General features: G+C 46.3%; 1 non-coding gene across 1 annotated transcript; it reads right to left on the reverse strand.

Annotated features, from left to right (window-relative positions):
* Positions 1 to 22,765: 22,765 nt before the first annotated feature.
* Positions 22,766 to 22,927, reverse strand: LOC138462340 (U1 spliceosomal RNA). Its single transcript, XR_011264944.1, has one exon. It is a non-coding gene; the product is annotated as a U1 spliceosomal RNA (small nuclear RNA).
* Between the last annotated feature and the right edge of the window lie 2,677 nt (positions 22,928 to 25,604).

Below are 25,604 nucleotides of genomic sequence, written 5' to 3' on the forward strand. Positions count from 1 at the left end.
CAATCAACTTGTATTTTCCTCAGAGTGCTGCAGGACACCGAATAGGTATATAAACAGGGAGTAGTCCTGTCCTCACAAATTAAAGACTGCAATAACTTCTTGCAGTGATAGTTTTCACCTTCCTGATCACCCAGAACAACGGTTAACTCATACGTGTTGATGGGGGAAGAACCAGCCAACTACTGAGATTGGTCTACATACGCCTTTTTATTATTTTGGCTAGATAGATAGATTTTTTTCAAAAAATGTTAAAACCAACTTGATTTTATGCGTAACAAACATAAAATTAGTGACAATATGTAAACAGCAGTCAGTGAGAATACAGTCAACTACAAACAGAAAAGCAGGCAAAAAACATAACTGTTTGGTGTGCCTATATACACAGTCAAAACAGCTAGAGATCACCAGAATATTACTTCATATTAGTCTCAACCTCTTAGTTCCTGTTTTGTACAGTTTCACATTTGTTTCTGCATTATTTAGTCCAAACAGTATGAGCCATTCAGACTTAAAAAGTTAAGTCTATTTGCACCTAGCGCTTGTGGAATGACCAAGAGAGACTGGTCGGACTTAAAAGGTTAAGTCTATTTGCGCCTAGCACTTGTGGAATGACCAAGAGAGACTGGTTGACGTCTATGAAAAAATAGAGAAAATTTGGTGTGATCCTTGATCGTGGTCCTGGGAACTCTGCCACGTGGATCACTGACGTTTCGGTTTCAATAAATCACAATCTTCTTCTGGGGCCATGTATAGGCAGGTCTCCCTAAAGACAAGAAAAGGACATATGTGTGCTCAGAAACAAGTGCGTTGGTTGAGCATAGCTGAATAAGCGGTGGGAAGGAAAAATACCTTTTTAAAGGTTAAGATAAAAACAGGTGACAGGCTAGTGGCCCTTTGGCCCTTACACTGGCCTTTACGTAGAGCAGTAAAGGAATACCGCTCAACGTATTTTTCTTTTTTCTTTATCTTTCTTTGAGGACAGCAGGAGCAGCAATCTGGGTCTAGTCTGCTGCTAATGTCTTCCTGGGCTGCAGTAATGGTGAGTGCAATATCAAGCAGTGCATGTCTCTGATCGTAGCCCTGTAGTTATCGAGTGAGAGAAAGGGGAGCGGCAGGAGAGAGGTGGGAATGAGGACGACTTCTTCCTTTGAGTTGGAGGGACCAATCAACTCATAAGCCACATGGATACCATTCTCTGAGCTGGTTGTATTTTGCTCAGAGTGCTGCAGGAAAACGAATAGCCAGGGAGAAGGACACCAGTTTGTGTGCTTGAAGACATCTACCGGAATCAAAGAATTGTCAGTTTGCCGGCTTTGTGACCAGTTCCTGTGCAGTGCAGGAGTCCCCCGATGTCCTCTATCTTGTCCCCACGACTGAGGCTCAGGAACAGCGAGATCTGTAGGAACTGCCAGGCAGTGGAGAAAATTTGCTGAAAATGTTGGGGGGATATGACCTCTGAAGAAAAGGTGCCCCATTCAAATGAATGGGGAAGAAATAGTGTGCCATGAAAGTTGGGGGGGACAAATACCCCCGTCCCCCCTAAAATTACGCCCATGCTGCCAGGAACAGAAGTTCAAATGCAACTTTTTCTTCAAAATAAGGTACTGTGAAAACCCGACCGAGAGAACTTACCTCTCACTGCGAATGTGCGTGAAACTTTGACAACTTGCAGGCCTAGTCAGCTTGTGACCCGACATATAACTATTTCTTCTGAGAACTACTTCTGAGAACCATGGCAAAGACATTTCCGTTTATCTAGCAGAACTGTTTTTACCTATACAAGATTCTAGCCCTTTGGCTTTGACCTACCTATTGCATTGGACCAACTCCTCTGGTGAACTCAAACTATTTGTACTGTTTAAAAGTAACTCTAATATTCGTTTTTATTAACTTATGCTTTTTTGCTCCTACTTCAAATGCTCTGAATGCCATTTTGCTCCTACTTCAAAGTAGTTTAAATGTTTCAGAACCGGTTAGTGTGAAGTATTGTAGGATATTGTTGTGTGATATTGATTGCCTCCTTTTAGTGAATATTTTCTATCTGACTGTGTAATAAATTAATAAGTGTTTTACCAAGAAACCTTGAGTGTAAGTGTCTATTTGAATACTTGTAATTGTAGACTTCTGTGTAACCTCATTACAAGCTCACATTCCCTCTTGAGATAAGCCTGGCTGCTCAGCTCGCTACCAAAAACTGTGTGGTAAAGACTTATAGTCGCTATGGTGTATGTGTGCAGCTCTCCATACGAGTTTGTGTTTGAGCTCAGCCATGAGAGCTTGGAGGACAGCGAGTTTCCTTGTGGGTGCTTGCACTGAAGCGGAGGAGTGTTGTCTGTCTACTCCTGGACCAGTGCTACGTTAAGGTCCCCCCCACTATTAGCAGCGCCCCCATATGTTGGGCACACCAGGCGAAGGTGCGAGAGGAGAAGGCTGGCGTATCAGTCATGGGTGCATAGATGTTGAGGAGGGTAATACTTTGGTGGCCAATCCGACCCTGTATCAAAACATATCTTCCCCCTACCCCCATCTACCACAACCTGTCCCACCTGAAATTGAATCCGTCTGTGAATTAAGATGGAAACTCCCCTCTTGTCCTGGCAGGGGGAATGTATTGCCATCCCCGCAGCATCAACCCAGCTTTTCCGACTCCACCATGTTTTGGTGGGTTTCCTGCAAGAAGATGATTTCACCTTTCATATCCCGCATAAGATTGAGCATCCGCTTCATTTTGCTTGTATGTTAAGAGAAATGATTGTGAGGGGGGGGGGTGCTTTCACCTCAGAGGAGGAGCCTGTGTTCTGTACCCTTGGTTGGTATCATGACCTTTCGGTCCCTCCTAATAAGCCACCGTAGAGATAGGAGGAGGAACTTTCCCCGAAATCAACATAACCCCTCTGCCCCTAACTAAACCCAACTTATGTAACCAGAATAACACTGGGTCCCCCAAACCAGGACCCAGTACTGGGAAAGCCAAGCCCATGCTTGAGGGTAGCCAGAATAGGGCCGATGGCCCACCCTGTCCCTCTCGCATGCCACCGTTCCTTCGACCAGGACCGGGGCCCAGGTTTGGAACTATAAACAGCGCAAGTTTAAATACAATCGGTGAAGCCATGGAGTTAAGTCTCCCGTGCCTTTCGCTGCTTCTTGTCCAGAATCCATGGAATGGATCAGCCTCCAATGGTTTAGCAGTCTGTCCAGGGAGGGCAGCAGCCGGTGAAGGGGGCACAGGGTTCCATGGATGGTCATGCGTTTTGCCGGTGCCGGTGCCTCAGTGCAGTGAGAAAATCTCCCTATCTCACTGCCAAATTCTGCCTATAGAAATCCCCAAGTCAGCTGAAGTAATACCATCAGAAAACCAGCTCTCAGTGGCAAAGAGTAAACTTGCCCTTTTTGAAAGCCACCAAGATGGTTAAGTTTTGCCACAGCCGTCTGTAATTAAAACAATTTCTTTGTATTCAGAGTCTCATTCACAACCGCTGCATCCCAAGAACAACTTGAAACCAGCAATTCCTGGGAGTTTGTGCTTGTGCTCCAGTGAGAAGTATTTGAACCTTTCCTGAATATCCTGATTTTGACTTTTTAATCCTGTTTGCGGTTGCTGCTTTGCAGCACCTTTTCCAGTCTGCTTTTGCAGTCTGACAGTTTTTGAACTCTTCCTTGAATTCTAGCTTTTGACGTCTGAAACCTTGTCCTTTTTTGCTGTTAATTAATATTAATGCCTCATTACAAGGTTGCTGGTCAGGTAAAATCGATGCTGGTGTTACTGTACCAGCATCGTTTACTGGACCGGAGTATAACGATCCGCGATACCGTTGTCACCGGCATCAGCAGAGACCCGCCGTGGCTGGCCTCACCCTTGCCCGTATCAGCATTGACACACGGCAGCCGTGCCAGTGACACCGGCATGCCACAGTTAAGTGCACATTAAGAGGTGCACGGACATGCAAATACCGGCATGGACATGCTGGTAATAACGGTAATAACGGATCCAATGATGCCGTAAACACTGGCATCGCGGTGCAGGCGTTAATAGGAATCTGGTGTGCAGAAACCTGCCACAGGTGCCCACAATCAGCACAGGTGGAGGCAATGGAGTCTGGCACAGCACAAAAGGAGCAGTCCCACACACCTCCCAAATCCACAATGCTACCATTAGCACCAGCAGAACTGGAGCTGGAGGACATGCTTGCACAGCTACTCCTGGAGGAGGCAGTGAGCCAGAGCATGCAGCGGATGCGCAGGGGGAGAAGGACAGTGAGAATGGGCCAGCACATACCCAATGTGCAGCCAGTTGTACCCCGCTGGCAGCCACCAATTCCTCGCCTAAGGGCCAGCCCATTCAACCTAACCCCTGTACAGATCCACACCCTGTACCGACTGGACAGGAACACCATCACCACAGTTGTGGACCTCATACATGATGACCTGGTGAGCCTAATCATCATCCAGATAGCCCCCCCTGCTGAAGGTAGTATGTGTGCTACCCTTCTTGCCACAAGCACCTATCAGCACACAGTGGGGCAGCTACATGGAATTTCGCAACCCTGTTTCTCCTGTGTGCTCAACCAGGTGCTAGATGCACTCCTGTCCCATGTACGCGACCACATAAGCCTGCCACGGACTGCACAGGAGGTGAATGCCACCAAAGTAGCATTCTATGCACTTGCAGGCATGCCCAACTTCATTGGTGCGCTCAACTGTACACATGTTGAGCTGGTTGTCCGGCATGCTGTGGAGGTACTGTACTGAAACAGGAAGCTGTACCATTCCCTGAATGTACAGATGGTGTGCGATGCACGCAAAATAATCACCCATTGTCCATAGTTCTAGTGCCTGTTCTTAAGTAGGCTGACTTTGCTGAATCCCTCGAATTCGCTGTGTTGGTAGCAGCCTATCTCGCCTGAGTCCTTTGCCTTGTGTATTCTGATATTGCAGTCTCTGCTTTATACTTTATTTCTCTATCCTGTCCTGTACCTTGTTATTTCTTTCAACACTGCATTCTACCTGCATTACATCTTGGTCCACTGTTGTGCCTCTGCTTTGAACCCGTTTACAGTGTGACTCCTGGGTTGGTCTCTGTTCAGATCAGATAAGGGATAAACTGCTGTTGTCTTCACCTAGTCTGTTGAAGTCTTACTTGCCCCAGTATATGGTCTCTATTTTTATCCTTGCACTGAGTACAGCAGTCTCTTCGGCAAGTCTAATTCCTGATGCTGCTGTATGATCGTTGTTAAGAGTAATCTACTGGTACCAATCCCAAGGGCCTTCCTTAATCCCTGGAGACCCCTTATCATATTCCCGTACACCCTTTATTCTTTATCAATCCGTGTTGCCCAGTATATTTGCTTGTCTTTGCTTTCGCTCTGCCTCTTTGCTTACAGCCAGCTTCTGCCCCTGCAGTTCCTGTGAATACCTTTTTCAACTCAGATCAACTTGGTATGTACCATGTTTCTGTTATATGCTAGCATTCCCTCAGAAATCTCTCCTTATCAACAGTGCATACTGTGAGATATAGCCTTTGCCCTGTACTCTCTGGCCAGACTCCTGACAAATCCACACTATCCCAATCAGGTTCTGATACCGAAGACTTCAAATATTTTTAGAGCAATCCCGAACAAGAGGAAGCTGGGTCAATTATTTTCCATTCAGAGTAAGGAGAAGAATCAGAGAGAACTTTAAGACCCTATATATGAACATGGCCGCTATTGAAGACGCATTAGCCCAATTGGCTGCCCATCAGATACGAGCAGAAACCCGCCTCCAGTCAGGTTTGGAACAATTAATTTCCATCCACACAAGACCCCTGCTGCCTCAATGTATTCTGCATCCATACCTAGAGGATGAAGGTTTGGAGATTTATTTTCTTAACTTTGAATGGTTGACAGTAGAGTTTGGATGGGACGATAATTTAAAAGTCTGTTACTTAGGACCATTACTTAAAGGTGAATTACAAACATCGTATCAGTTACTCCAGCTCAAAAGGGATGCTACTTTTGCATATATTAAAAAGGCCTCTTAAAAAGGGTAGGGCAAACTAGTAATTTCTACAGACAGAAATTAAGGAACATAAAGTTAAACCCTGGAGAAACATCCTTAGAGTTGGGAGAATGAGTTAAAAACACTATTTCTCTGTAGACAGCTAAAAAAACTTTAGCTGAATTAATAGAGATGTTAACCATAGAACAATTCATTAACTCTCTACCTCCCTCCTTACAGGAGGTAGTCTTACAAATGAACAAACCTACTCTCACTCTGGCCATTGAGACAGCACAAAACTACTCAGATGCCAATAAACATTTTCATTCCCTCCATAAATTTGAAGAAAAGAGAGATCATAAGGCGTCCTCCCATTCCACACAGTTGTGTCAGAACAAGGGGGAAATCCTCCTAAAACTAGAGAATGGATAGAAAAGAAAAGGGAGAAGTATGAGTTTAGAAAATCAGAACTTAAAGTCAGAGAAGAAGGAAGGAAAGATGAGTATAAGGCACCTAAAATTAAATTGCAAACCTGTTATTCATGTAAAGAGGTTGGTCACGTAGCTAGATGTTGCCCTAAGAATCACAAAGAACCTATGTAATAGGACGTTGATGGGGGATGAATGGAGGAACCAGAAGAGGATATTGAGTCTGTTAACGTATGTTTCTGTCATTCACCTGTTGCATTTACCTACGAAAAGGAGTAGTAAAGGAAAACAACTAGCAGTCAGAGCAGACCTGATCTCGAAGAGGGATTTCAAAAACCAAAAGCTAGCCAGAGTTACCTGTGTACACGGAGACAATGAAATGTATCCCAAAATACCAGTATACATTAATATCAGAGGGAAGCAACCATCCTACCCTCCACCATTATACAAGGCCTTCCTGAAGAGATGATCATCGGTAGGGACTTTCCCAACTTCTCGAGTTTAATACAAAATACTTCACTACATCTCCCTCAATTTTCACCTGCTAAAAATTGGCAAACAGACTTTTTCTGTACCAATACATGGTATTGGTCAAAATGTCAAAATGTTAATCTAATGACAGTAATATGCCAAAGGATCCTTCAGCGGGTAGCCAAAGTCTCAAGGGGAAAATGTGTGAAAAACCTGAGAGGCCTTTCGCCTCTGGATCCAGGGGATCTTTAGTGCCGGTGAATAAACGGGGGTCCTTAGAAACTAAAAATAAAAAGACCTTAGGTGAGCCTAAGAATAATAAGGAAGACCTATCAGAGGCCTTTATGGGATATTTGATGGAGTGCCCTATTGAAACTGATCATTCCCCCCTTTTTTGGGTAAGTCAGCAAAAAGAATCCAATTCGCGGGATATGCGATGATTGCTGGACGTACATCCATACCATTTCACAGCAGAATACTAAAAAGAAAAAAAATCAGAGCAACAGAGGTTTTCCTTCATGGTTCTCCTTTGAAACAGATTCGTCCACATACATAGGGGAAGGGTATGTAAAAAACCATATGTGTTTCGCAACCTAGTCCCCGGGGATCCCGTATTCAGGTGGACAGGGAAAGGCACCATCGCTTTTGGATCTTGACCCTAGGGGTGGACAAGCGAGGGAGGATCACCTGGGTAGGGGTCCTTGCGGAGTGGGGGGGAAGCACCCAATGGTGAGACATGGTATCCCGCCTTTTCCACAACCCATCTAACCCTTGTCCCATTTATTTTATGAGAAACTACAACTCCCATAATTTCTCCCCATTCTATCTTGACAAAGGTACTGCACCAAGCGAGGCATAAAATAAGCAGTGTTGCATAGCAATTTGCTATGCAATTCTGTCAGTTTGCTAATTAAATTGACACTTGTGTAGCAAAGTTAGCTAGTTAAGTTGCCCAGCTCAATGAAAGCACTGCTCACCCTGAATTCCTCTCCGACTCTCAAGCCTCTTTCCACCCTCTTCTGTGTTCACTGCAAGTTCAAAGGGGCTAATGGAGAGAGAGCATGCAATAGTAATAATCTCCTTCATTCTTAAATGCCAAAGGCCTGTGTGGAAGTGCTAGGCAAGATTTATTTTCTTTTTCAAACAATTGAAAACAGAAGTAATCTGGATGATACTTTTATTAGCTTAACCATATCCTCTTTGGCAAAGACCAGTATGTGTAACCTCATTAAAAACAGCCATGCCATTCCATTCCTAACAATTTAAGTTGTTGCATAATGCATAACTACAGTATTGCTTCTGTAAAACACTGCATTGTCTCCATGATTTACAGTAAAGTTTAGGTTAGTGTATCAAAATCTCAGTGTCCACTAGATTTATTTTTTGTTGGGGAAGTTGCATCACATTGACGACTGAACACTTTTGAAAATGTACATCCCATGGCCAACTGCTTTTAATGGCACATCTAGTTTTGTGACCTGCTGGTTGCATTTATCTGTGCAACTGGTGCTCAACCCATGAAATACTTTATACCAGTTACCCTGAAAGTGAGATGGCAGAAAGCTACAATATTCCACCGAGTTTAACCAATTCCCTGCCTCCTATGCCATCTACTCTGCTTAGTCTCTTACGTTCTTTCCTTTAACATAATTAACAGACAAGGCTAACTAGATGTATATGCAAAAGAATTATCAATAGTTTCATCCAAGCTATATTGACACATCTACTGCAATACAACACACTGTAGTTAGCCTCCAGTGCTTACTTTGTTCTATGATTATGATTGCATTTTATATTAAAACCTTTCAGAGCCTTTTTTATCATATCTATCTATTTATTTGTTGCACCTAACCTTTTACAGACACTGATCCAGAGCTCGCAAAGTTCACTGGCACACTCCCGTGTGCTGGGGTTGTTTGAAACTTTTATGCAACTTTGACTTTTTTTGAAGTAAATGTCAAATGTTTCACTGCGCTTTGCTGACAGCAGGGTATCAAACATAAAGTGGGTTTGTGGTGACATGCACCACTTTACAGAAAGCGCATTTACATTGTAACTAAATGACTTATCCTGCAGGTCTGCTAGTGGAATGTTAAAGAATTTGCACGTCCTGATTCGTCTCACTAATACCTTACTTCAGCGGTACACAAAAATGCTGTATTGATGATCATTTTATGTTTTAGATGCAAATAGCTTCTGGTGACATAAAAAATATTAGTAAACATTGCTAATCAAATCGGTGTGTTTGCTAATCAAGAACATTTTAATTTGCAAACTCTGCTAATCAATTTCTGAAAACTAATTTATGCCTTGCCAAGGAAGATGAGGAATTAGGCTAGACAGATTACCTTCCCTGACTTACATTGGCACTGTCCCTGTAATCAGGCAAGGCAGAGTCAGGGACGTAGCTATAACAATTTACACCTGCAATTTATTAGCACTCCCTATGAGGATAAAAGTTTGCGCACACAAGCACACTTTGAGCGAGGCTGGGTATGTGAAGGAACAACTCCACCGAGCCTGATGCGGACTGGACGGTGGAAGCTGGAAGACCAACGGGCTGATTAGCAGTTGAGAGGATCAAGAGAAATCCACGCTTCCATGCTTTCGGTAAGCCATGAATGTTCGAAAAGCAAAGCCGAGCGAGCGGAGGAAAGAAACCTTCAGGGTGCTTGTAGGTACTTGGAAATGAGAAGACCAGCCTTCAACACTTTAGACCTACTGACTTTTATTTGCAGAAACAACAAGCTTCTTTAATTCTGGGGAAAATGGGGGACAACATGCCGTTTGCTTTTCTTTCTCAAAAAGGTGAAGATACTGTTCACAAATCATTCTGTTGAGGCTAACAGTGTTCAGGAGTCTTCTCCAGGAGATGAGACTCTATTGCCTTTTATTCTCTGGAAACTGTTTTCCTAGGGATCATTCATCATCAATTCCTTAAAGTCTTGTATTGTCTCTTGTTAAGACGGATTTCTGAACTCTGTCCTGGTGGCGCAGAAGTTCAGAAGGCCAACCTAATTACTTGGAACAGGGTAACCTCTGCACGAGCCAGACCAATCAAGGTAGCGATCGCGGCGGTCAAGACTAGGTCTCAAGAGGGGTGAGGGTGACTGAAAGCCCGCAATGAGCACACAAAGCAAGAACACTTACAAACTACTCCAAACAGTTGTTATATTAAAAATATATACACATTTATTTCAAGGCCTTTAAAACAATGACCGTAGCGAGAAAATCACAATATCACAATATTAAACCAACACATACCATATCAACACAATGGGCCTCATTACGACCCAGGCGGTAAGTTACCGCCTGGGCCGTGACTTTACCACCATGGCGTAAACTAAGTTTACGCCATGGTGGTTGGCGGACTTACCGCCCCATTCCGAGGTCGGCGGGGCGGTAAGTCCCCAATCCCCATTTACCCTTCCCCATTCCCATTTTTGCCCCATAGAGCATAATGGGAGTGGGGAAGGCGTTAATTACGCCACCGTAAATTACGGTGGCGTAATTAACTCCATGGTCCCTTAGCGCCATGGATTTTAACACCTGCTAAAAGCAGGTGTTAAAAGCGCCATGGCGCTAAGGGACCTCGTAATTGGCGGTAAGGGGTCGGCGCAGCTAACGCTGGCGTTAACCCCTTACCGCCAGGGTCGTAATGAGGCCCAATATATATACAAATACGACAGTCTCAAGCGTTATATGCACGAAATGGGTAGTCCACCTAAAAGGGAAGGAAGACAGGCAGTGCGAAATAATGCTTAGACACAGTTCACCTTCAGAGGCACCTAACTAGATGGAAGTCCGAGCCCTGCGAAGAGTGGAGCCTTGTGCTCAAAAGTACCTGCACGCGCTGGTGCCAACGGGCAAAAGGAGAAGCTCTTCGAGGGAAATCAGGCAGTTCAGTTTAGTGCACAAAAGAAGAACAAGTATCGCGACTCAAGCGCAGCCTCCACAGTGGGCAGAAGCAGAGCGCGAGCACGGAAAAGGGTGCTGTTTTACACAGCAGGGAAAAGCAATGGGCTCCTGCAGGAGGGCGACCAGATCCTGGCTATGCTACTCACCGGTCCCCGATGCAAGCAGACCCAGGCCTCTCCGCGTCCGTTTCAGTAGCTGGCAGGTTCAGAAGAGCAGGGAACGCCTCGTCGTTGTGTTGAGTAAAAAGACGTCCCAATCGAAGAAACCCGCAGGGCAAAGGAGCGGCCGTGTGTATCTGAGCCAAATGTACACTACTCACTTCAGACTTGGGAACGCCAAGTGTACGAAGCGTGTGAGAGTGACAAGGACTCGAAATACTACACAACCTGGCGGCGGTTACAGAGCAAGACTCCCGTGTAAGCTGGTCAGTCAGCTGGATGGCCCAGAGACACTTCCGAAGGCTTACTGGCAGGAGATGGTGAAGATGCCGAGAATAGCTGTTCCCGCTATTCCAAAGGTCGAAGAACCAGTACAGGCCTTCTGGTTCGATCAAAGGCGAAAAGGGTTTCACAAGGCGACAGCAGTGCAGAGGAGAAGTCCTTCAGCGGATCACCAGCGATTCCTCGGTCCAGCCTCTTGGTTGCAGGATACTTGGCTCCTGTATTCCTTTGTTCGTGAGAACTCAGGAGATCGACATGGTAGTGGTGTTTCCAGCCCCCTCTTATCCACGGTTCCCTTCGCGCCAAAATGGAGGGGACCCAATGGGAGATCCGCTCATCAACACTCACACCATTCGTGGACCAATCACGGACCACGGTGGTCCCAGGCATTCACACCACCCTAGACTCTCTGGCACCCAGGATGTGTATTAGGACCAGACATCCCAGCCCACATCCTGGAGGCACACAAAAGACATGTAGAAGCCCGCGAAAGCATCCGTGTTTCGCGGGAAAGTACATGCCCAAATAAGGAAGGCCCCGGGTCGGCTCGACCTGGGGAAGGTGAAGGGAGCAAGACGGTCAGCGGACAGGACAAAGGAGCCTCGTGGTCTGGCCATTTTGGGAGCCAGGCCACCATTTTGGGTTAAGCGCGGAAAACGCGCTTAGAACGCCAAAAGGAGCTCAAAACACAAGAAACGATCGCTGCCACCATTCCTGTCCCTGAATCACTTGCACCGATCAGATACAATCCTAAACGAGTATCTAGGGCCTGTAGAAGGCTAGAGACCCAAGTGAGCTATAACTTAGCTTACAGTGCCCTCATGTGTCATGTTGCACGAAAGTCGCAACATGATAAAAGAAACTACGGGAAACAGCGTTCCCCGGTACTGACTGTCTTAAGGGCATGTCAGTTTCCCCGTAAGAAAGGAGCGAAAGCCCAGAGGAGTGCGGCAGAAGGCTGCACTTCTCTGGCAAAGTCAAGAGCAAGGTGAAAAACAACAGCAAAAAGTTTAGGGGTTGCCACATGGAAGGAAAATTACCTACAATTGCGAAATCTTTCCTAACACTCGCCCCTCTCAGACTATGGACAGGGGGAACTAATCCACCCCTGGATGAGTCTCTTGTTCAGGTCGGTTAAACATTCTGGACAACCCATCAGCATTGCTATGTTGGACACCTGGCCTATGCTCAATAGTGAAGTCGAAGCCTTGTAGACTTATGGACCACCTAAGCAACTTTGGATTCTCCCCCTTCATGTTCATTAGCCACTTTAAAGGCTTATGGTCAGTTTGCACAGTGAAGTGGGTCCCATAGAGGTAGGGCCTCAGCTTCCTTAGGGCCCACACAACAGAGAAACATTCTTTCTCTACCGTGGACCATCTGAGCTCTCTGTCCTTAAGCTGGCGGCTAATAAAACCAATAGGGTGTTCCTTACCCTTCTCATCTACTTGTGATAGTACAGCTCCTATCCCAGTGTCAGAGGCGTCCGTCTGCACTATAAAAGGTCTTTGTTAATCAGGGGCCCTGAGGACAGGGGCCTGGCACAAGGAGTCTTTTAAGCCATTGAAGGCCTTCTCACACTCGTCGGTCCAAGTTACCTTCTTGGGTTTCTTCGGAGTTGTGAGGGCAGTCAGAGGGGCAGCTATGGTGCCATAGTCTGCCACAAAATTGCGGTAATACCCCGTGAGTCCTAAGAAGGCTCTCACTTGGGTTTGCGTAGTGGGGGTAGGCCAGTCTTGTACTGCTTGTACTTTACTGGGAAGAGGCTGTATCCTCCCTCCACCTACTTCATGTCCAAGGTAAACCACTGAGCCTTGTCCAATCTGGCATTTACTAGCCTTTATGGTCAGGTGTGCTTTCTGAAGAGCCTGGAGCACAATCCCGAGGTGTTTCACATGGTCTTTCCAGGTGGCACTGAAAACTGCTATATCGTCCAGATATGCAAGACAGAATTCGTCCAACCCATTCAACACATGATTCACAAGCCTCTGGAAAGTGGCAGGTGCATTCTTCAACCCGAACGGCATTACCCGGAATTGGTAAAGACCGTCTGGAGTAGAAAATGCTGTCTTCTCCTTGGCATGTTCTGCTAAAGCTATTTGCCAATAGCCAGCAGTGAGGTCAAATGTGCTGAGGTACTTGGAGGCACCCAAAGTATCCACCAGCTCATCTGTTCGAGGCAAGGGGTGTGCATCTGTCTTGGTGACAGCATTCAGAGCCCTGTAATCCACGCAGAACCTCAATTCAGAAGTGCCTGCCTTTGGAACCAAAACCACAGGGCTGGACCAAGGACTACTAGAGGGTTCAATCACCCCAAGGTCTAACATCTTGTTGACCTCGGTCTGAATATAAGACCGTACTTTGTCTGACATCCTGTATCCCCTACTTTTGGTAGGTACACTGTCTCCTGTGTCAATGTGATGTTTGCACCAAGGTGTCAAACCAGGCGACTGTGAGAACAGGGGGGAAAACTGCCTAAGCAAACTTTTCACCTCAGCCTGCTCATCAGAAGTCAGGTGAGGGGCCACTCGGACACCCTCAAAGGAGCTATCTGAAGGACCGCTTTGGAAACGGTCGGGGAGAGGTTCCGACACCTCTTCCTCAACATCTGAAGCCAGTAGCAGTGCTGCGATTTCGACTCTTGGGACGAAAGCCTTCAGCCTATTCACGTGAAACACTTTTGGAGCCTGTCCAGGCCTTCCAAGGTCCACTAAATAGTTAACCTCACCCAGGGGCTCCACCACTGTGTAAGGGCCTGACCATTTGTCCTGTAAAGCTCGAGGCCTTATGGGATTCATGATCAGGACTTGCTGACCAGGTGTAAAGTTGATGAGGGAAGCTTTCTGGTCGTACCAATGTTTCACCAACGCTTGTCCTGCCTTCAATTTATCACTAGCCAAGCCCATCAGAAGTACCATCCGTTTTCTGAGCCCTAGCACATAATCAACTACGTTGGTAGTAACAGGGGGAGTGGGCATCTCCCATCCCTCTTTGACGATGGCTAAGGGTCCCCGTACGGGATGACCGAACAGAAGTTCGAAGGGGCTGAAGCCAACACCCTCCTGTGGTACCTCTCTGTAGGCAAACAGTAAGCATGGTAAAAGAAGATCCCATTTTCTTCTCTGAGGTTCCTCCAGAGCCCCAATCATGCTCTTTAACGTTCTGTTGAAACGTTCCACCAGACCATTGGTCTGGGGGTGGTATGCAGAAGAGAACTTGTAGGTGACCCCACATTCTTTCCACATAGCCTGCATATACTTCGACATAAAGTTGCTGCCACGATCCGACACAACTTCTTTAGGGAAGCCAACCCTAGTAAATATGCCAAGTAAAGCTTTTGCAACTGACTTGGCAGTTACAGTTTTCAATGGGATGGCCTCAGGATATCTGGTTGCATGGTCGACCAGCACCAGGATAAACCTATTGCCCGAGGATGTTTGCGGGTCAAGGGGACCAACGATGTCGATCCCTACCCTTTCAAATGGTACCCCCACAACTGGGAGCGGTACCAACGGAGCTTGGATTGTCGCGCCAACCTTACCAGACAACTGGCAGGAGGCACAACTCCTGCAGTGACTTTCTACTTGCACCCCCATCTTGGGCCAGTAGAAGTGCATGGATAACCTTTGCTTGGCCCTCTTCATACCAAGGTGACCAGCAAGGGGAACTTCATGCGCCAACTGCAGGAGGAAGGGCCTAACAGCAAGGGGAACCACCAACCTCCTATGGTCTCCTTCTGTAGACTCTGTGGGCTCACTATACAGGAGTCCACCTTCCCAATAAATCCTATGCGTCCCAGGAGGTTCACCCTCAAGCTGGGAGCAGGCCTGTCTCCTTAGGCCTTCCAGAGATGGGCATTCACGTTGGCCTTTACTGAATTCGTCCCTATCAGGACCTCCTTCAACTAACAAGTCTTTTAGTTCAGGATGATCGTTGGGATCAAATACTTCAGGCATCGCCACCTCCTCGTCAGGCCCGGGCGATTGACCAACTTCCTCCACCGCAGTGGTAGGCGAGCTCGGGGGAATATTCTCTTTCCCTCGTCTTGACTTGTCGACTCCTTTCGCCTTGGGTTTCCCCTTCGGCTGGGGCGGCGTATTGGTCCTGGCCAATGCTGCCCGTGCTTGAGACCGTGTGTAGGGTCTTTCGGCAGTGTCTCCTACGAGCCCTAAAGCTCTGAGATCATTACCTAACAAGACCTTTCCCGGGACGTTTCTCTGAATGCTCACTGGAATCCTGACTGCTGTACCATTTAAAGTAAGATTTACAGGTATTACTGGGAACATACGGAGTGGGCCGTCAGCCAACTTAGTGGGCATCAGAGTAGCTCTGGCAACTTCCTCTGAGTCTACCAAGGTAGAATCCACTACAGTGAGACTGCACCCACTATCCCTAAGAGCTGGAGTATCTACTCCATTGATCAGCACACTATCTTTAAAGTAGTGCTTGGTATTATCCGGAATCCTAGCATAAGCCTCTGCGACTTTAGGCTCCCAGGAACCCAGGGAAACTAAAACTACCTCAGCCTCTATCCCGCTGGGAAATGAGTCTGAGGAGAAGGATGCTCCTGTAATCTCTTCTTCCTCGTAGGAGGAGAAGGCCAGATTAGCGGAGTGGACCCCCAATGGTCTAACCTTACACCGGGGATCCCCCTTCACGTGGTCAGTTGCTCCACAAGCAAAACAAGATCCATTGGGTTTGTTTACATAGGGAGGCTTATTGTAACCAGATTTCTGTTTCGGAGGCTGACCTCCACTACCCTGCGAGTTCTCTTGTGGCTTATCCTTATTTTTCTTTTTGTGGCCCTTATGAGAAGAAGATTTAGCAGATTCTCCACCGTCCATATCTTTGGACTTTTTCCCTTCCTCCTGCTTACCAGGATGAGTTTTGTCCTTATGGGACACTCGATGTGACACCCATAGGTCTGCTGCAATGGCCAGCTTCTTAGGATCTATCTCCTTCGAATCGGCCAAATGCTGCTTAAGCTCCGGGGAAGAAGATGCAAAAATGTGTTCCAGCATGACAAGATTTATCATGCCTTCGAAGGTAGAAACCTTATAACCTTCGACCCAGCCAGTTAAGTTTTTCAAGGATTCAGTGACATAAGATACCCAAGTACCACCTTCCTTTTTCTTATACTCTCTGAAACGTTTCAAATATTGGGCCGGAGTCTTCCCAAACTTTAAAATGAGAGTTTGCTTTAACATTGCGAAATCAGCTCGCTCAGCCTTCGACATTTCCATAATGGCACTGCAGCCAGAATGGGGCAGTCTGCTGAGTAACCAGGCAATCTTATCAGCATTGTCAACTTGTTGAACTTCGCATGCATACTCAAACGCATTCAGCCAGTCCATAATGTCATTCCTTTCTTCATACACACTGAGCAGATCTTTCGGAAACCGTGGATGAGAGGAGGCCCCAGACCCATGTCCAGGACCCTTGGACCCATTTGCAAACTGAAGCTTGGCCAGTTCCAACTGGTGATCCCTGTCTTTTTGTTTCTCTGCCTGTTCGATTTTTAGTTTGGCTATGCTGAATTCAAGCTCCTGCTGCCTAAACCGCAGCTCTTGCTTCTTGAATTCAAGCATAGCCTCCCCATCAGCACTGGCAGAGGAAACATTAGACATCTCGTCCTCCCTGTCCTCGTGGTCGCGATGGATCAGTGCAGCGGCAGAACCGTCGGTTCTACCAGTGGAGCAGCCCCACCACCTTCCGCACTGTCCTCAGAAGTTATAGCGTCAAGCTGCGCTTCTTGCCACGCCACGATTCTTTGGATCATTTCCAATTTCGTGCCTTGAGAGGAAACACCTCTCTCCGCACACATCTTTTTCAATGTTTCTGATTTGGAAGCATTTAAAGTTAACAAGGTATTTGTTTCCATACTGTTAGATAGGACTATGGCCTTTTTAAAGTTATACTACAACAATTCACTACGTGTCCTGGTTGGATTAACCTGAAATGCCTTAGTTCGTGCGCAACACTGGATACCTTCAGTCATATCCCACCGCTGTACACCAATTTGTTAAGACGGATTTCTGAACTCTGTCCTGGTGGCGCAGAAGTTCAGAAGGCCAACCTAATTACTTGGAACAGGGTAACCTCTGGACGAGCCAGACCAATCAAGGTAGCAATCGCGGCGGTCAAGACTAGGTCTCAAGAGGGGTGAGGGTGACTGAAAGCCCGCAATGAGCACACAAAGCAAGAACACTTACAAACTACTCCAAACAGTTGTTATATTAAAAATATATACACATTTATTTCAAGGCCTTTAAAACAATGACCGTAGCGAGAAAATCACAATATCACAATATTAAACCAACACATACCATATCAACACAATATATATACAAATACGACAGTCTCAAGCGTTATATGCACGAAATGGGTAGTCCACCTAAAAGGGAAGGAAGACAGGCAGTGCGAAATAATGCTTAGACCCAGTTCACCTTCAGAGGCACCTAACTAGATGGAAGTCCGAGCCCTGCGAAGAGTGGAGCCTTGTGCTCAAAAGTACCTGCACGCACTGGTGCCAATGGGCAAAAGGAGAAGCTCTTCGAGGGAAATCAGGCAGTTCAGTTTAGTGCACAAAAGAAGAACAAGTTCCGCGACTCAAGCGCAGCCTCCACAGTGGGCAGAAGCAGAGCGCGAGTACGGAAAAGGGTGCTGTTTTACACAGCGGGGAAAAGCAATGGGCTCCTGCATGAGGGCGACCAGATCCTAGCTATGCTACTCACCGGTCCCCGATGCAAGCAGACCCAGGCCTCTCCGCGTCCGTTTCAGTAGCTGGCAGGTTCAGAAGAGCAGGGAATGCCTCGTCGTCGTGTTGAGTAAAAAGACGTCCAAATCGAAGAAACCCGCACAGTTTGTTACCACAGCAGGGCAACGGAGCGGCCGTTTGTATCTGAGCCAAATGTACACTACTCACTTCAGACTTGGGAACGCCAAGTGTACGAAGCGTGTGAGAGTGACAAGGACTCGAAATACTAGACAACCTGGCTGTGGTTACAGAGCAAGACTCCCGTGTAAGCTGGTCAGTCAGCTGGATGGCCCAGAGACACTTCCGAAGGCTTACTGGCAGGAGATGGTGAAGGTGCCGAGAATAGCTGTTCCCGCTATTCCAAAGGTCGAAGAACCAGTACAGGCCTTCTGGTTCGATCAAAGGCGAAAAGGGTTTCACAAAGCGACAGCAGTGCAGAGGAGAAGTCCTTCAGCGGATCACCAGCGATTCCTCGGTCCAGCCTCTTGGTTGCAGGATACTTGGCTCCTGTATTCCTTTGTTCGTGAGAACTCAGGAGATCGACATGGTAGTGGTGTTTCCAGCCCCCTCTTATCCACGGTTCCCTTCGCGCCAAAACGGAGGGGACCCAATGGGAGATCCGCTCATCAACACTCACACCATTCGTGGACCAATCACGGACCACGGTGGTCCCAGGCATTCACACCACCCTAGACTCTCTGGCACCCAGGATGTGTATTGGGACCAGACATCCCAGCCCACATCCTGGAGGCACACAAAAGATATGTAGAAGCCCGCGAAAGCATCCGTGTTTCGCGGGAAAGTACATGCCCAAATAAGGAAGGCCCCGGGTCGGCTCGACCTGGGGAAGGTGAAGGGAGCAAGACGGTCAGCGGACAGGACAAAGGAGCCTCGTGGTCTGGCCATTTTGGGAGCCAGGCCACCATTTTGGGTTAAGCGCGGAAAACGCGCTTAGAACGCCAAAAGGAGCTCAAAACACAAGAAACGATCGCTGCCACCATTCCTGTCCCTGAATCACTTGCACCGATCAGATACAATCCTAAATCAGTATCTAGGGCCTGTAGAAGGCTAGAGACCCAAGAGAGCTGTAACTTAGCTTACAGTGCCCTCTTGTGTCATGTTGCACGAAAGCCGCAACATGATAAAAGAAACTACGGGAAACAGCGTTCCCCGGTACTGACTGTCTTAAGGGCATGTCAGTTTCCCCGTAAGAAAGGAGCGAAAGCCCAGAGGAGTGCAGCAGAAGGCTGCACTTATCTGGCAAAGTCAAGAGCAAGGTGAAAAACAACAGCAAAAAGTTTAGGGGTTGCCACATGGAAGGAAAATTACCTACAATTACGAAATCTTTCCTAACATCTCTCAAGCCTCCCTATTCATTTCTCTATAGTTCTCCAGAGAGGAGGTCTCCAGCTCACACCCTCACTGGTGTTGGTTGTACTCCAGCCTCCTTGGCCCAGCCCCTCCCCTTGCTGGGAAGGCTTCCTGGACAACTGTTAGCACGGTCCTCTGCCTCTCTGTTCATTCAGTCTGCCTCTCATTCACTCGACGCTCACCTTTGTTTCCGGATGACAGACGCCTCCAGCTGGGTCTCAAGTGCCGTTAGGGCAGTCAGGAGCAACTCTCTCACGGCTAACTTCTTCTTTGGGGATAAATGTCTTAGTAAGTCTCTATAAACGGGTTATAACAGGATAGGGCACAACGGGCGCAACTTGGACTACTGTTTCCTTAAGGTCAGACATCAATAGGCCCACTCATAGGCCACCTCCTCCTCAGGCCCCGGGCCCTCCTCCAACTCTTCTCTCTAATTCAAAAGACAAACACCAGAGACCTGTATCAGTATGGCATCCTTGGAATCTTTCTTGTTCTAGAGCATTACTATTGGTCCAATTGTCTGTCTCTCCCAGGTTGTAGCCTCCCTCCATTATGACCTCATCCCCCAAGGTCTGATTGGCTTCTTGCTAGAGGTCTTGTCCTGGCTCTGATCTTCCTTCCTTTCCACCGCCTTGTCACAGTGCTGGAAAGTAGCATGTGACCCTCACGGGTGAATGGCGGGGTTGGGGAGGAGCAGAGGAGGCGTTGGTAACAGCCTTGAGCTGCAAGTAAAGTGTGCCAATAATACGCAATTGAAGATAACCATTGTTTAAAGAAAAGAATACAAAGTAGCACAGTGGCCTGCAAGGTGGAATTGCACATGTGAAAGTCTCTGTGAAATGTTAGGAATAATTGGGAAAAATATTACAGTGGAGGTCAAAGGAAAGAAAGTTGAACAAGTGCAAGATGAAAGATGTGAACTGTGAATATGTCCAGAGAAAGAAGTATTTATAGTGATGTATCAAAATGTATTTAAAGTGATACAAAATTGAAAAATGGTGAATAAATCACAAATTATTATCATTATTCCACTATGCACGGTTTCTCTTATGGGAGTCACTCACCCTTTGGCTCTGGTATTCACAGCTGTTTGATTGGGACTTCTATATGCTTATTTTCATTATGGTATATATGGCGCCCAACTGTTGTGTTTTAAATAACTGAGGCTGCCTTCAGCAGCCTTGTTTTCTTTTTACATCCACTTGGCAGACAGTTGGCTGCGACTTAGGTTCTTCATGTATTAGCTTACAGCCATGTTTCTGTGTGCTTTTTTACAGAATGGTAATATCTACCTCCTGAGGAAGACGTTGTGTTAACCACCACTACACGTCGAAACCGGTCGAGATAAATTTTACAGGGATGCGATCTTTATGCTTTGTCCTTGTTTGATCCACCCTGACAATAGATTGTTTGTCAATTGATTCTATTGCTTGTGAACACAATAATAATGTTTATCATTGTGGGCAATAGTTATGAATTCCTTTTCCCCATATGTTTTTAGTATGGTTTTCTTGTCTTTTAGCATTTTGGATGTTTGTCACTGTATGATGAGTCGTGTTTTAATGTTGCACCATGAATGGCAAGTATGTGTGATGATGTTTTAGCCTATTTTACGCATATTGTAGCTGCTGTTTTGCTATGTTTAAGTGATTAGTGTTTAATAATTTGTGATTTAGTCACCATTTTTCAATTTTGTATCACTTTAAATAAATTTGTATACATCACTATAAATACTTTTTTCTCTGGACATATTTTTTCTCTTATTTGATGACATTATAATACTCTGGTCCAGCGGCTAGAGTTTTCCTGCTCCTTTCAATTTTTTGTGAACTGTGAATATACCAAGAGGGCAAAGATTGAAATAAGTGAACTGTGAATACGACTAAAGAGAGTGAGAATCATAAGTACCAAGAAGTATCGGTGCCACAGATGAGTATTGATTGTGAAAGGAAGGATTCTTGGAATAGAGGTTGTAGTGGTCATGCAGGTGTCTACGGAAATTCCTTGCAGTTTCAAAGGTCTTTGACAGTGAAAGAAATACCTTAGATAAAACAGGCGGAAGGGAACCCCCTCAAAGGAAAGACAGGCTCGAGCTCAGCAGAGGGAAGCCTGTGCAGAACTGTGAGAAATTGTGTGATAAAGTGAAACAAAACAGGCTTGAGCCCGACAGAGGGAAGCCTGTACAGAACTGTGAGAAAATGAGAAACATGTGAACTGAGTATTGGTTTTAAGGTGGGTAAAGCCTAAAGAAAGTGATTGGACTATCAGAAATTGGAAGCCTAAGATTGAACTGTTGAAATTGTACCAGTAAGCCAAAGTGTGCAAGACTGAGAGAACTGTGCCATCCACCTATCTTTTGTTTTCTTAAAAGACTCTCTAGACCCCGTGGGGTTGAACCTGGGGGAAGGGAGCGGGTAATAAAGCCATTCTGACAATTCTTTATGAGACACTATTTTCCATTTGTATTCTCTGTACACATTTTATCATCCAGAGAAGGAGGGTAAGGTTAGGTTTTCTTAGTATAGGCCTTTTTATTTCCACTAGACCAGGCTTGTCCAACCTTTTTGAATGTGGGGCTGAAGCATTAACTTTTTGTCACCCAGTGGGCCGGCGAGCCAAAAGTCAACAACCTCACCCAAAGCAGTATATTAAAAAGCGATATTGTGTGACCTTTGACACAATAGCATCACAGGCAGTGATAGCCATGCAGTCCCAAGGATAGCTTTTGGTGTCATGGGCAGTGATCAAAGGTTAGCTCCTTGTGATTTCTTTCAGTGTCTATGTGTTTTTTTTTTACTGAAATAGTGGGGGCGACCGAGCGTAGCGAGGGAGCTACAAGGTTCTAGGGAGGGTTTGGGGGGGCTCCCCCCCCCAAGAATTTATTTTTCAAATATGGGGTTGAAATGGTGCATTTTACAGCAGAAAAGGTCAAAAAGCCATAAGTGTACAATCAGTTCTAAAGGGGAACATGAAAATTCCATGTCACCAACAGCAGAAAAGAACATTTTACTACACAACACATTTTAATGATCAATGTGACCACAGTGTAAGACAGCACTGTCACTGATGTAACACATCGTTATGCTGGTTGTACCCAAAATATGCCTCTGTAGCAACATGTCTATGCTGGCTGTTCCTAATTTAGGCCAGCATTGTCCTGTACAAAGCATGATTGATGCTGCCTGAGCATGTGCAGTGTGCCCAATACATATGGCAGCTTATCTCTGTAATACACATTACTTCTGTGGTGATGAAAGAAGCATAATTCAATTCAACATATAAAATGTGGAAAAGCGATCACCCAAAGGTGAACCTAATTGAAGAAACGCAATGTGAGCACAATCTAAAAGTATGCAACCTAGCAGGCCTAGTGCACACTTTACCTTTTCTTTCACCAATAAATCGGGGGGAGAGCGCGAACGCAGTCCCCCACTACCAGAAATAATGCAGTTGTGTATCCCGCATTTGGGAACATAGCAGGGGTCAGCAAATCCGATGTGCAATGGATAAGCCTCACCCTGGGAGATCTGCTCTTGAGATCACATTCTCCCCTGCCAGCTAAGTATGAGTTGCATTCAAGAGGGCAGGGGTTGGGTCAGTTCTGGGAAGCCCCGCTAAGCGAGGGTGAGAAGGCAGGCCCTGACCCAGCCCCAACCCCCCAATCCCCGGAAGCTCTGAGCGTCTGCAGAGCTGCCTGTCCCGCGTGTAGGGGGAAGGTCCAGCAGGCAGAGCCCAGCAGAAGAGCAGATTGTAGCGCAGTTCCTTTCTCCCATCAGGTGCTGCTCGGCCCGAGATTTGTATAAATAGCAGGATGGCATGAGCAGGATTGTTGCAGTCTGCCCACTGGCCTGTCAGCCCCACACGGGCCCATGGCCCTCCTGAGCGTAGCTGCTCAGCGCTGCCCCCATTCACACCATCATAATCATCCTGGACCTCGACGCTCCACCACCCCTGAATCTCAGAGTTCTGCTCAATGACAATGCTGAAGCTTTGACATCTTTGCCGTAACCATATGCCGTGTTGTGTCAGTCGAGCCTGCACAGTGCCAAAGGCAAGTATTCCCTTGTCAGGGCCCAGAGGTCACTGAGTCTTCCAGTGCCATCCACTTGGCACGGCCTACTGTTCCCAGCGTTTTCTACCCACAAATCAGCACCACTGCCAAACAGAACTGCATCATTGGGGCCCATCACTGCTGCTCTCCGACTTGACCCCAGCGCAAAGGCACCCATGCTTCTGGTCTGATGCTGAAAAGCCTGGCTCTGCTGAGATCCGAAAGACAAGAACTAAGGTATTATGGGAACATAGTACTATTGTTTTTTGTGTTGTAACTGTACAGCTCACACCTCTCCTGAAGGGTATAGGCTGCCCTCAGACTGCGCTACCAAAAGAGTGAAAATAAGTTATACCTGTTGGGTTTGCCTGTTTCACTTTTATGATTGGGATCACTGCTGCATGGGTATTAAGCGCTTTATAAATAACCTTTCATACCACTCGTATTTTCTCCAGAGCTGCAGCAACTATTCGAAGTGTACTCCGATCCATTTTGTGAACAAACTCAATCCACTAACAAACGAAAACTTTGGTTCCCATTGATTTGGATTTGGATTTTGTTTCCTTTCTATACATTTCTGGAGAGCATTTTTTGAAAGGTTGTTCTTGAGTGTGTAGATTATTTGCTATTGCCCACTTTTGCTGAATGGCAATTTCGACAACACATTTTTTTGCCGCATTTTTTTACCAAAAAAATATAGATGGTAATTTTGGGTAAGGTATATAGAAAGTGAGGGTGCAGGGGTTCTGCCACCGATTTTTGTGGTACAAAAAGCAATAAAATTGTCCCAAATGAATGTGGCGAAATTGGCATTCGCCATAAAAAAGGCAGAGAAAGTTTATTGATACATTTATTTATGTGTCCACAGGTCAATCACAGCATGGCTGGGATTTGTAAGGGGGCCATGGTGATTGAATCGGGTTTACTGGTGAAAGGATGGTGATCCAGCACAGAGCGGCTCCTTTTGTGCCAATGTTTCCAAGTCTCCCCCCAAAAATATTGTGACTGATGATGCTGATAGCAGTCTAGTAGAGTGAGTGTGCGCTCAGAATTCTCATTCGTCTTGTTCTTTCTGACAGATAGGTCATTATGAGAGAAAACGGACTAACACCAAAACCCAATACCTGACATGTTCCAATACAATGGTGAGGCAGAGTCAGGCAATTACTGACCATCACACACACCTGACTTCCATTACACTTCCCCACACAGATTAAAGGCCGAGCACGAGAGCACATTCTGAGCAAGGCAGAGCACACGAGGACGCAGCAGTTCCAAGGTGGAAGTTTAATACGAGGAGAAAGACAGCAAAATAGAAGGGGATCGCAAGGAAGGAAGTGCCCTTGGCCCTTTCAACAAGGAACTGTTACTTTCATGAACCCCTCAAGAATAGAAAGCGTAAGACCAGGAAACAAGGCTGAAAAATCCTGCATTGTGTGTCGGAGGTACCCAGGGCCCTCTGCGTTTATAGTGAAGGCGGGGAGAATTGCTTGCCGCTGTGGTACTGTCCTTGGCTCCTACAACAAAGCAGCTCCAGCGAAATCAACACTGCCGGTGAGTTGGGGAGACTGAGGCCAAACCGGTGTATGTTGAAGCCAAGGTTGCAAGCAGCAACATTGTATGGTGAACCCTGATATGATAGTTTATTTATATGATATGATAGTTTATTTATATAGCGTCTATACACAATGTGTTTCAAAGTGCTTCAAGGCAAGGGAGGGAGCAAGGGAAAATACAATGACATTCTTACAGGGCATGAACATTAAGGATGTGAAATTAACTATGGTAGTCGACATTTGAGATAGTGCAAGAGCTAAGACATAGATAAGGAAGGGAGGGGGAGAGTGGGAAGCACATGGAAACAGACAGGCGACTATCATACTAGGCCTGACGACATTTCCGGTAGAGCTGGAGAAAACAAAAGGCGAGGGAGAGGGGTGCTGAAAGGGAGAGAGGAACAAAACAAGTGAATATAATGCTTGGCCTGACGACATTTCAGGTAATGCTGGTGGGGTGTGGTGGGAAAAACAGGTAAGGGGAGGGGGGAGGAGACAGACAAAGTTGCTATCATACTAGGTCCAGGGACAATTCTGATAGAGTAAGTGCATAGAAGAAAGTAAGGGGAGGAGGAGATAGGAAAAGGGAGAAAGGGAGAGGAGGAGAGAACAAGCCAGGATACAAGATGAAGATGG

This window comes from Ambystoma mexicanum, chromosome 1p (genome assembly GCF_040938575.1).
Source record: "Ambystoma mexicanum isolate Mex_15411 chromosome 1p, UKY_AmexF1_1, whole genome shotgun sequence".
NCBI lineage: Eukaryota > Metazoa > Chordata > Amphibia > Caudata > Ambystomatidae > Ambystoma > Ambystoma mexicanum.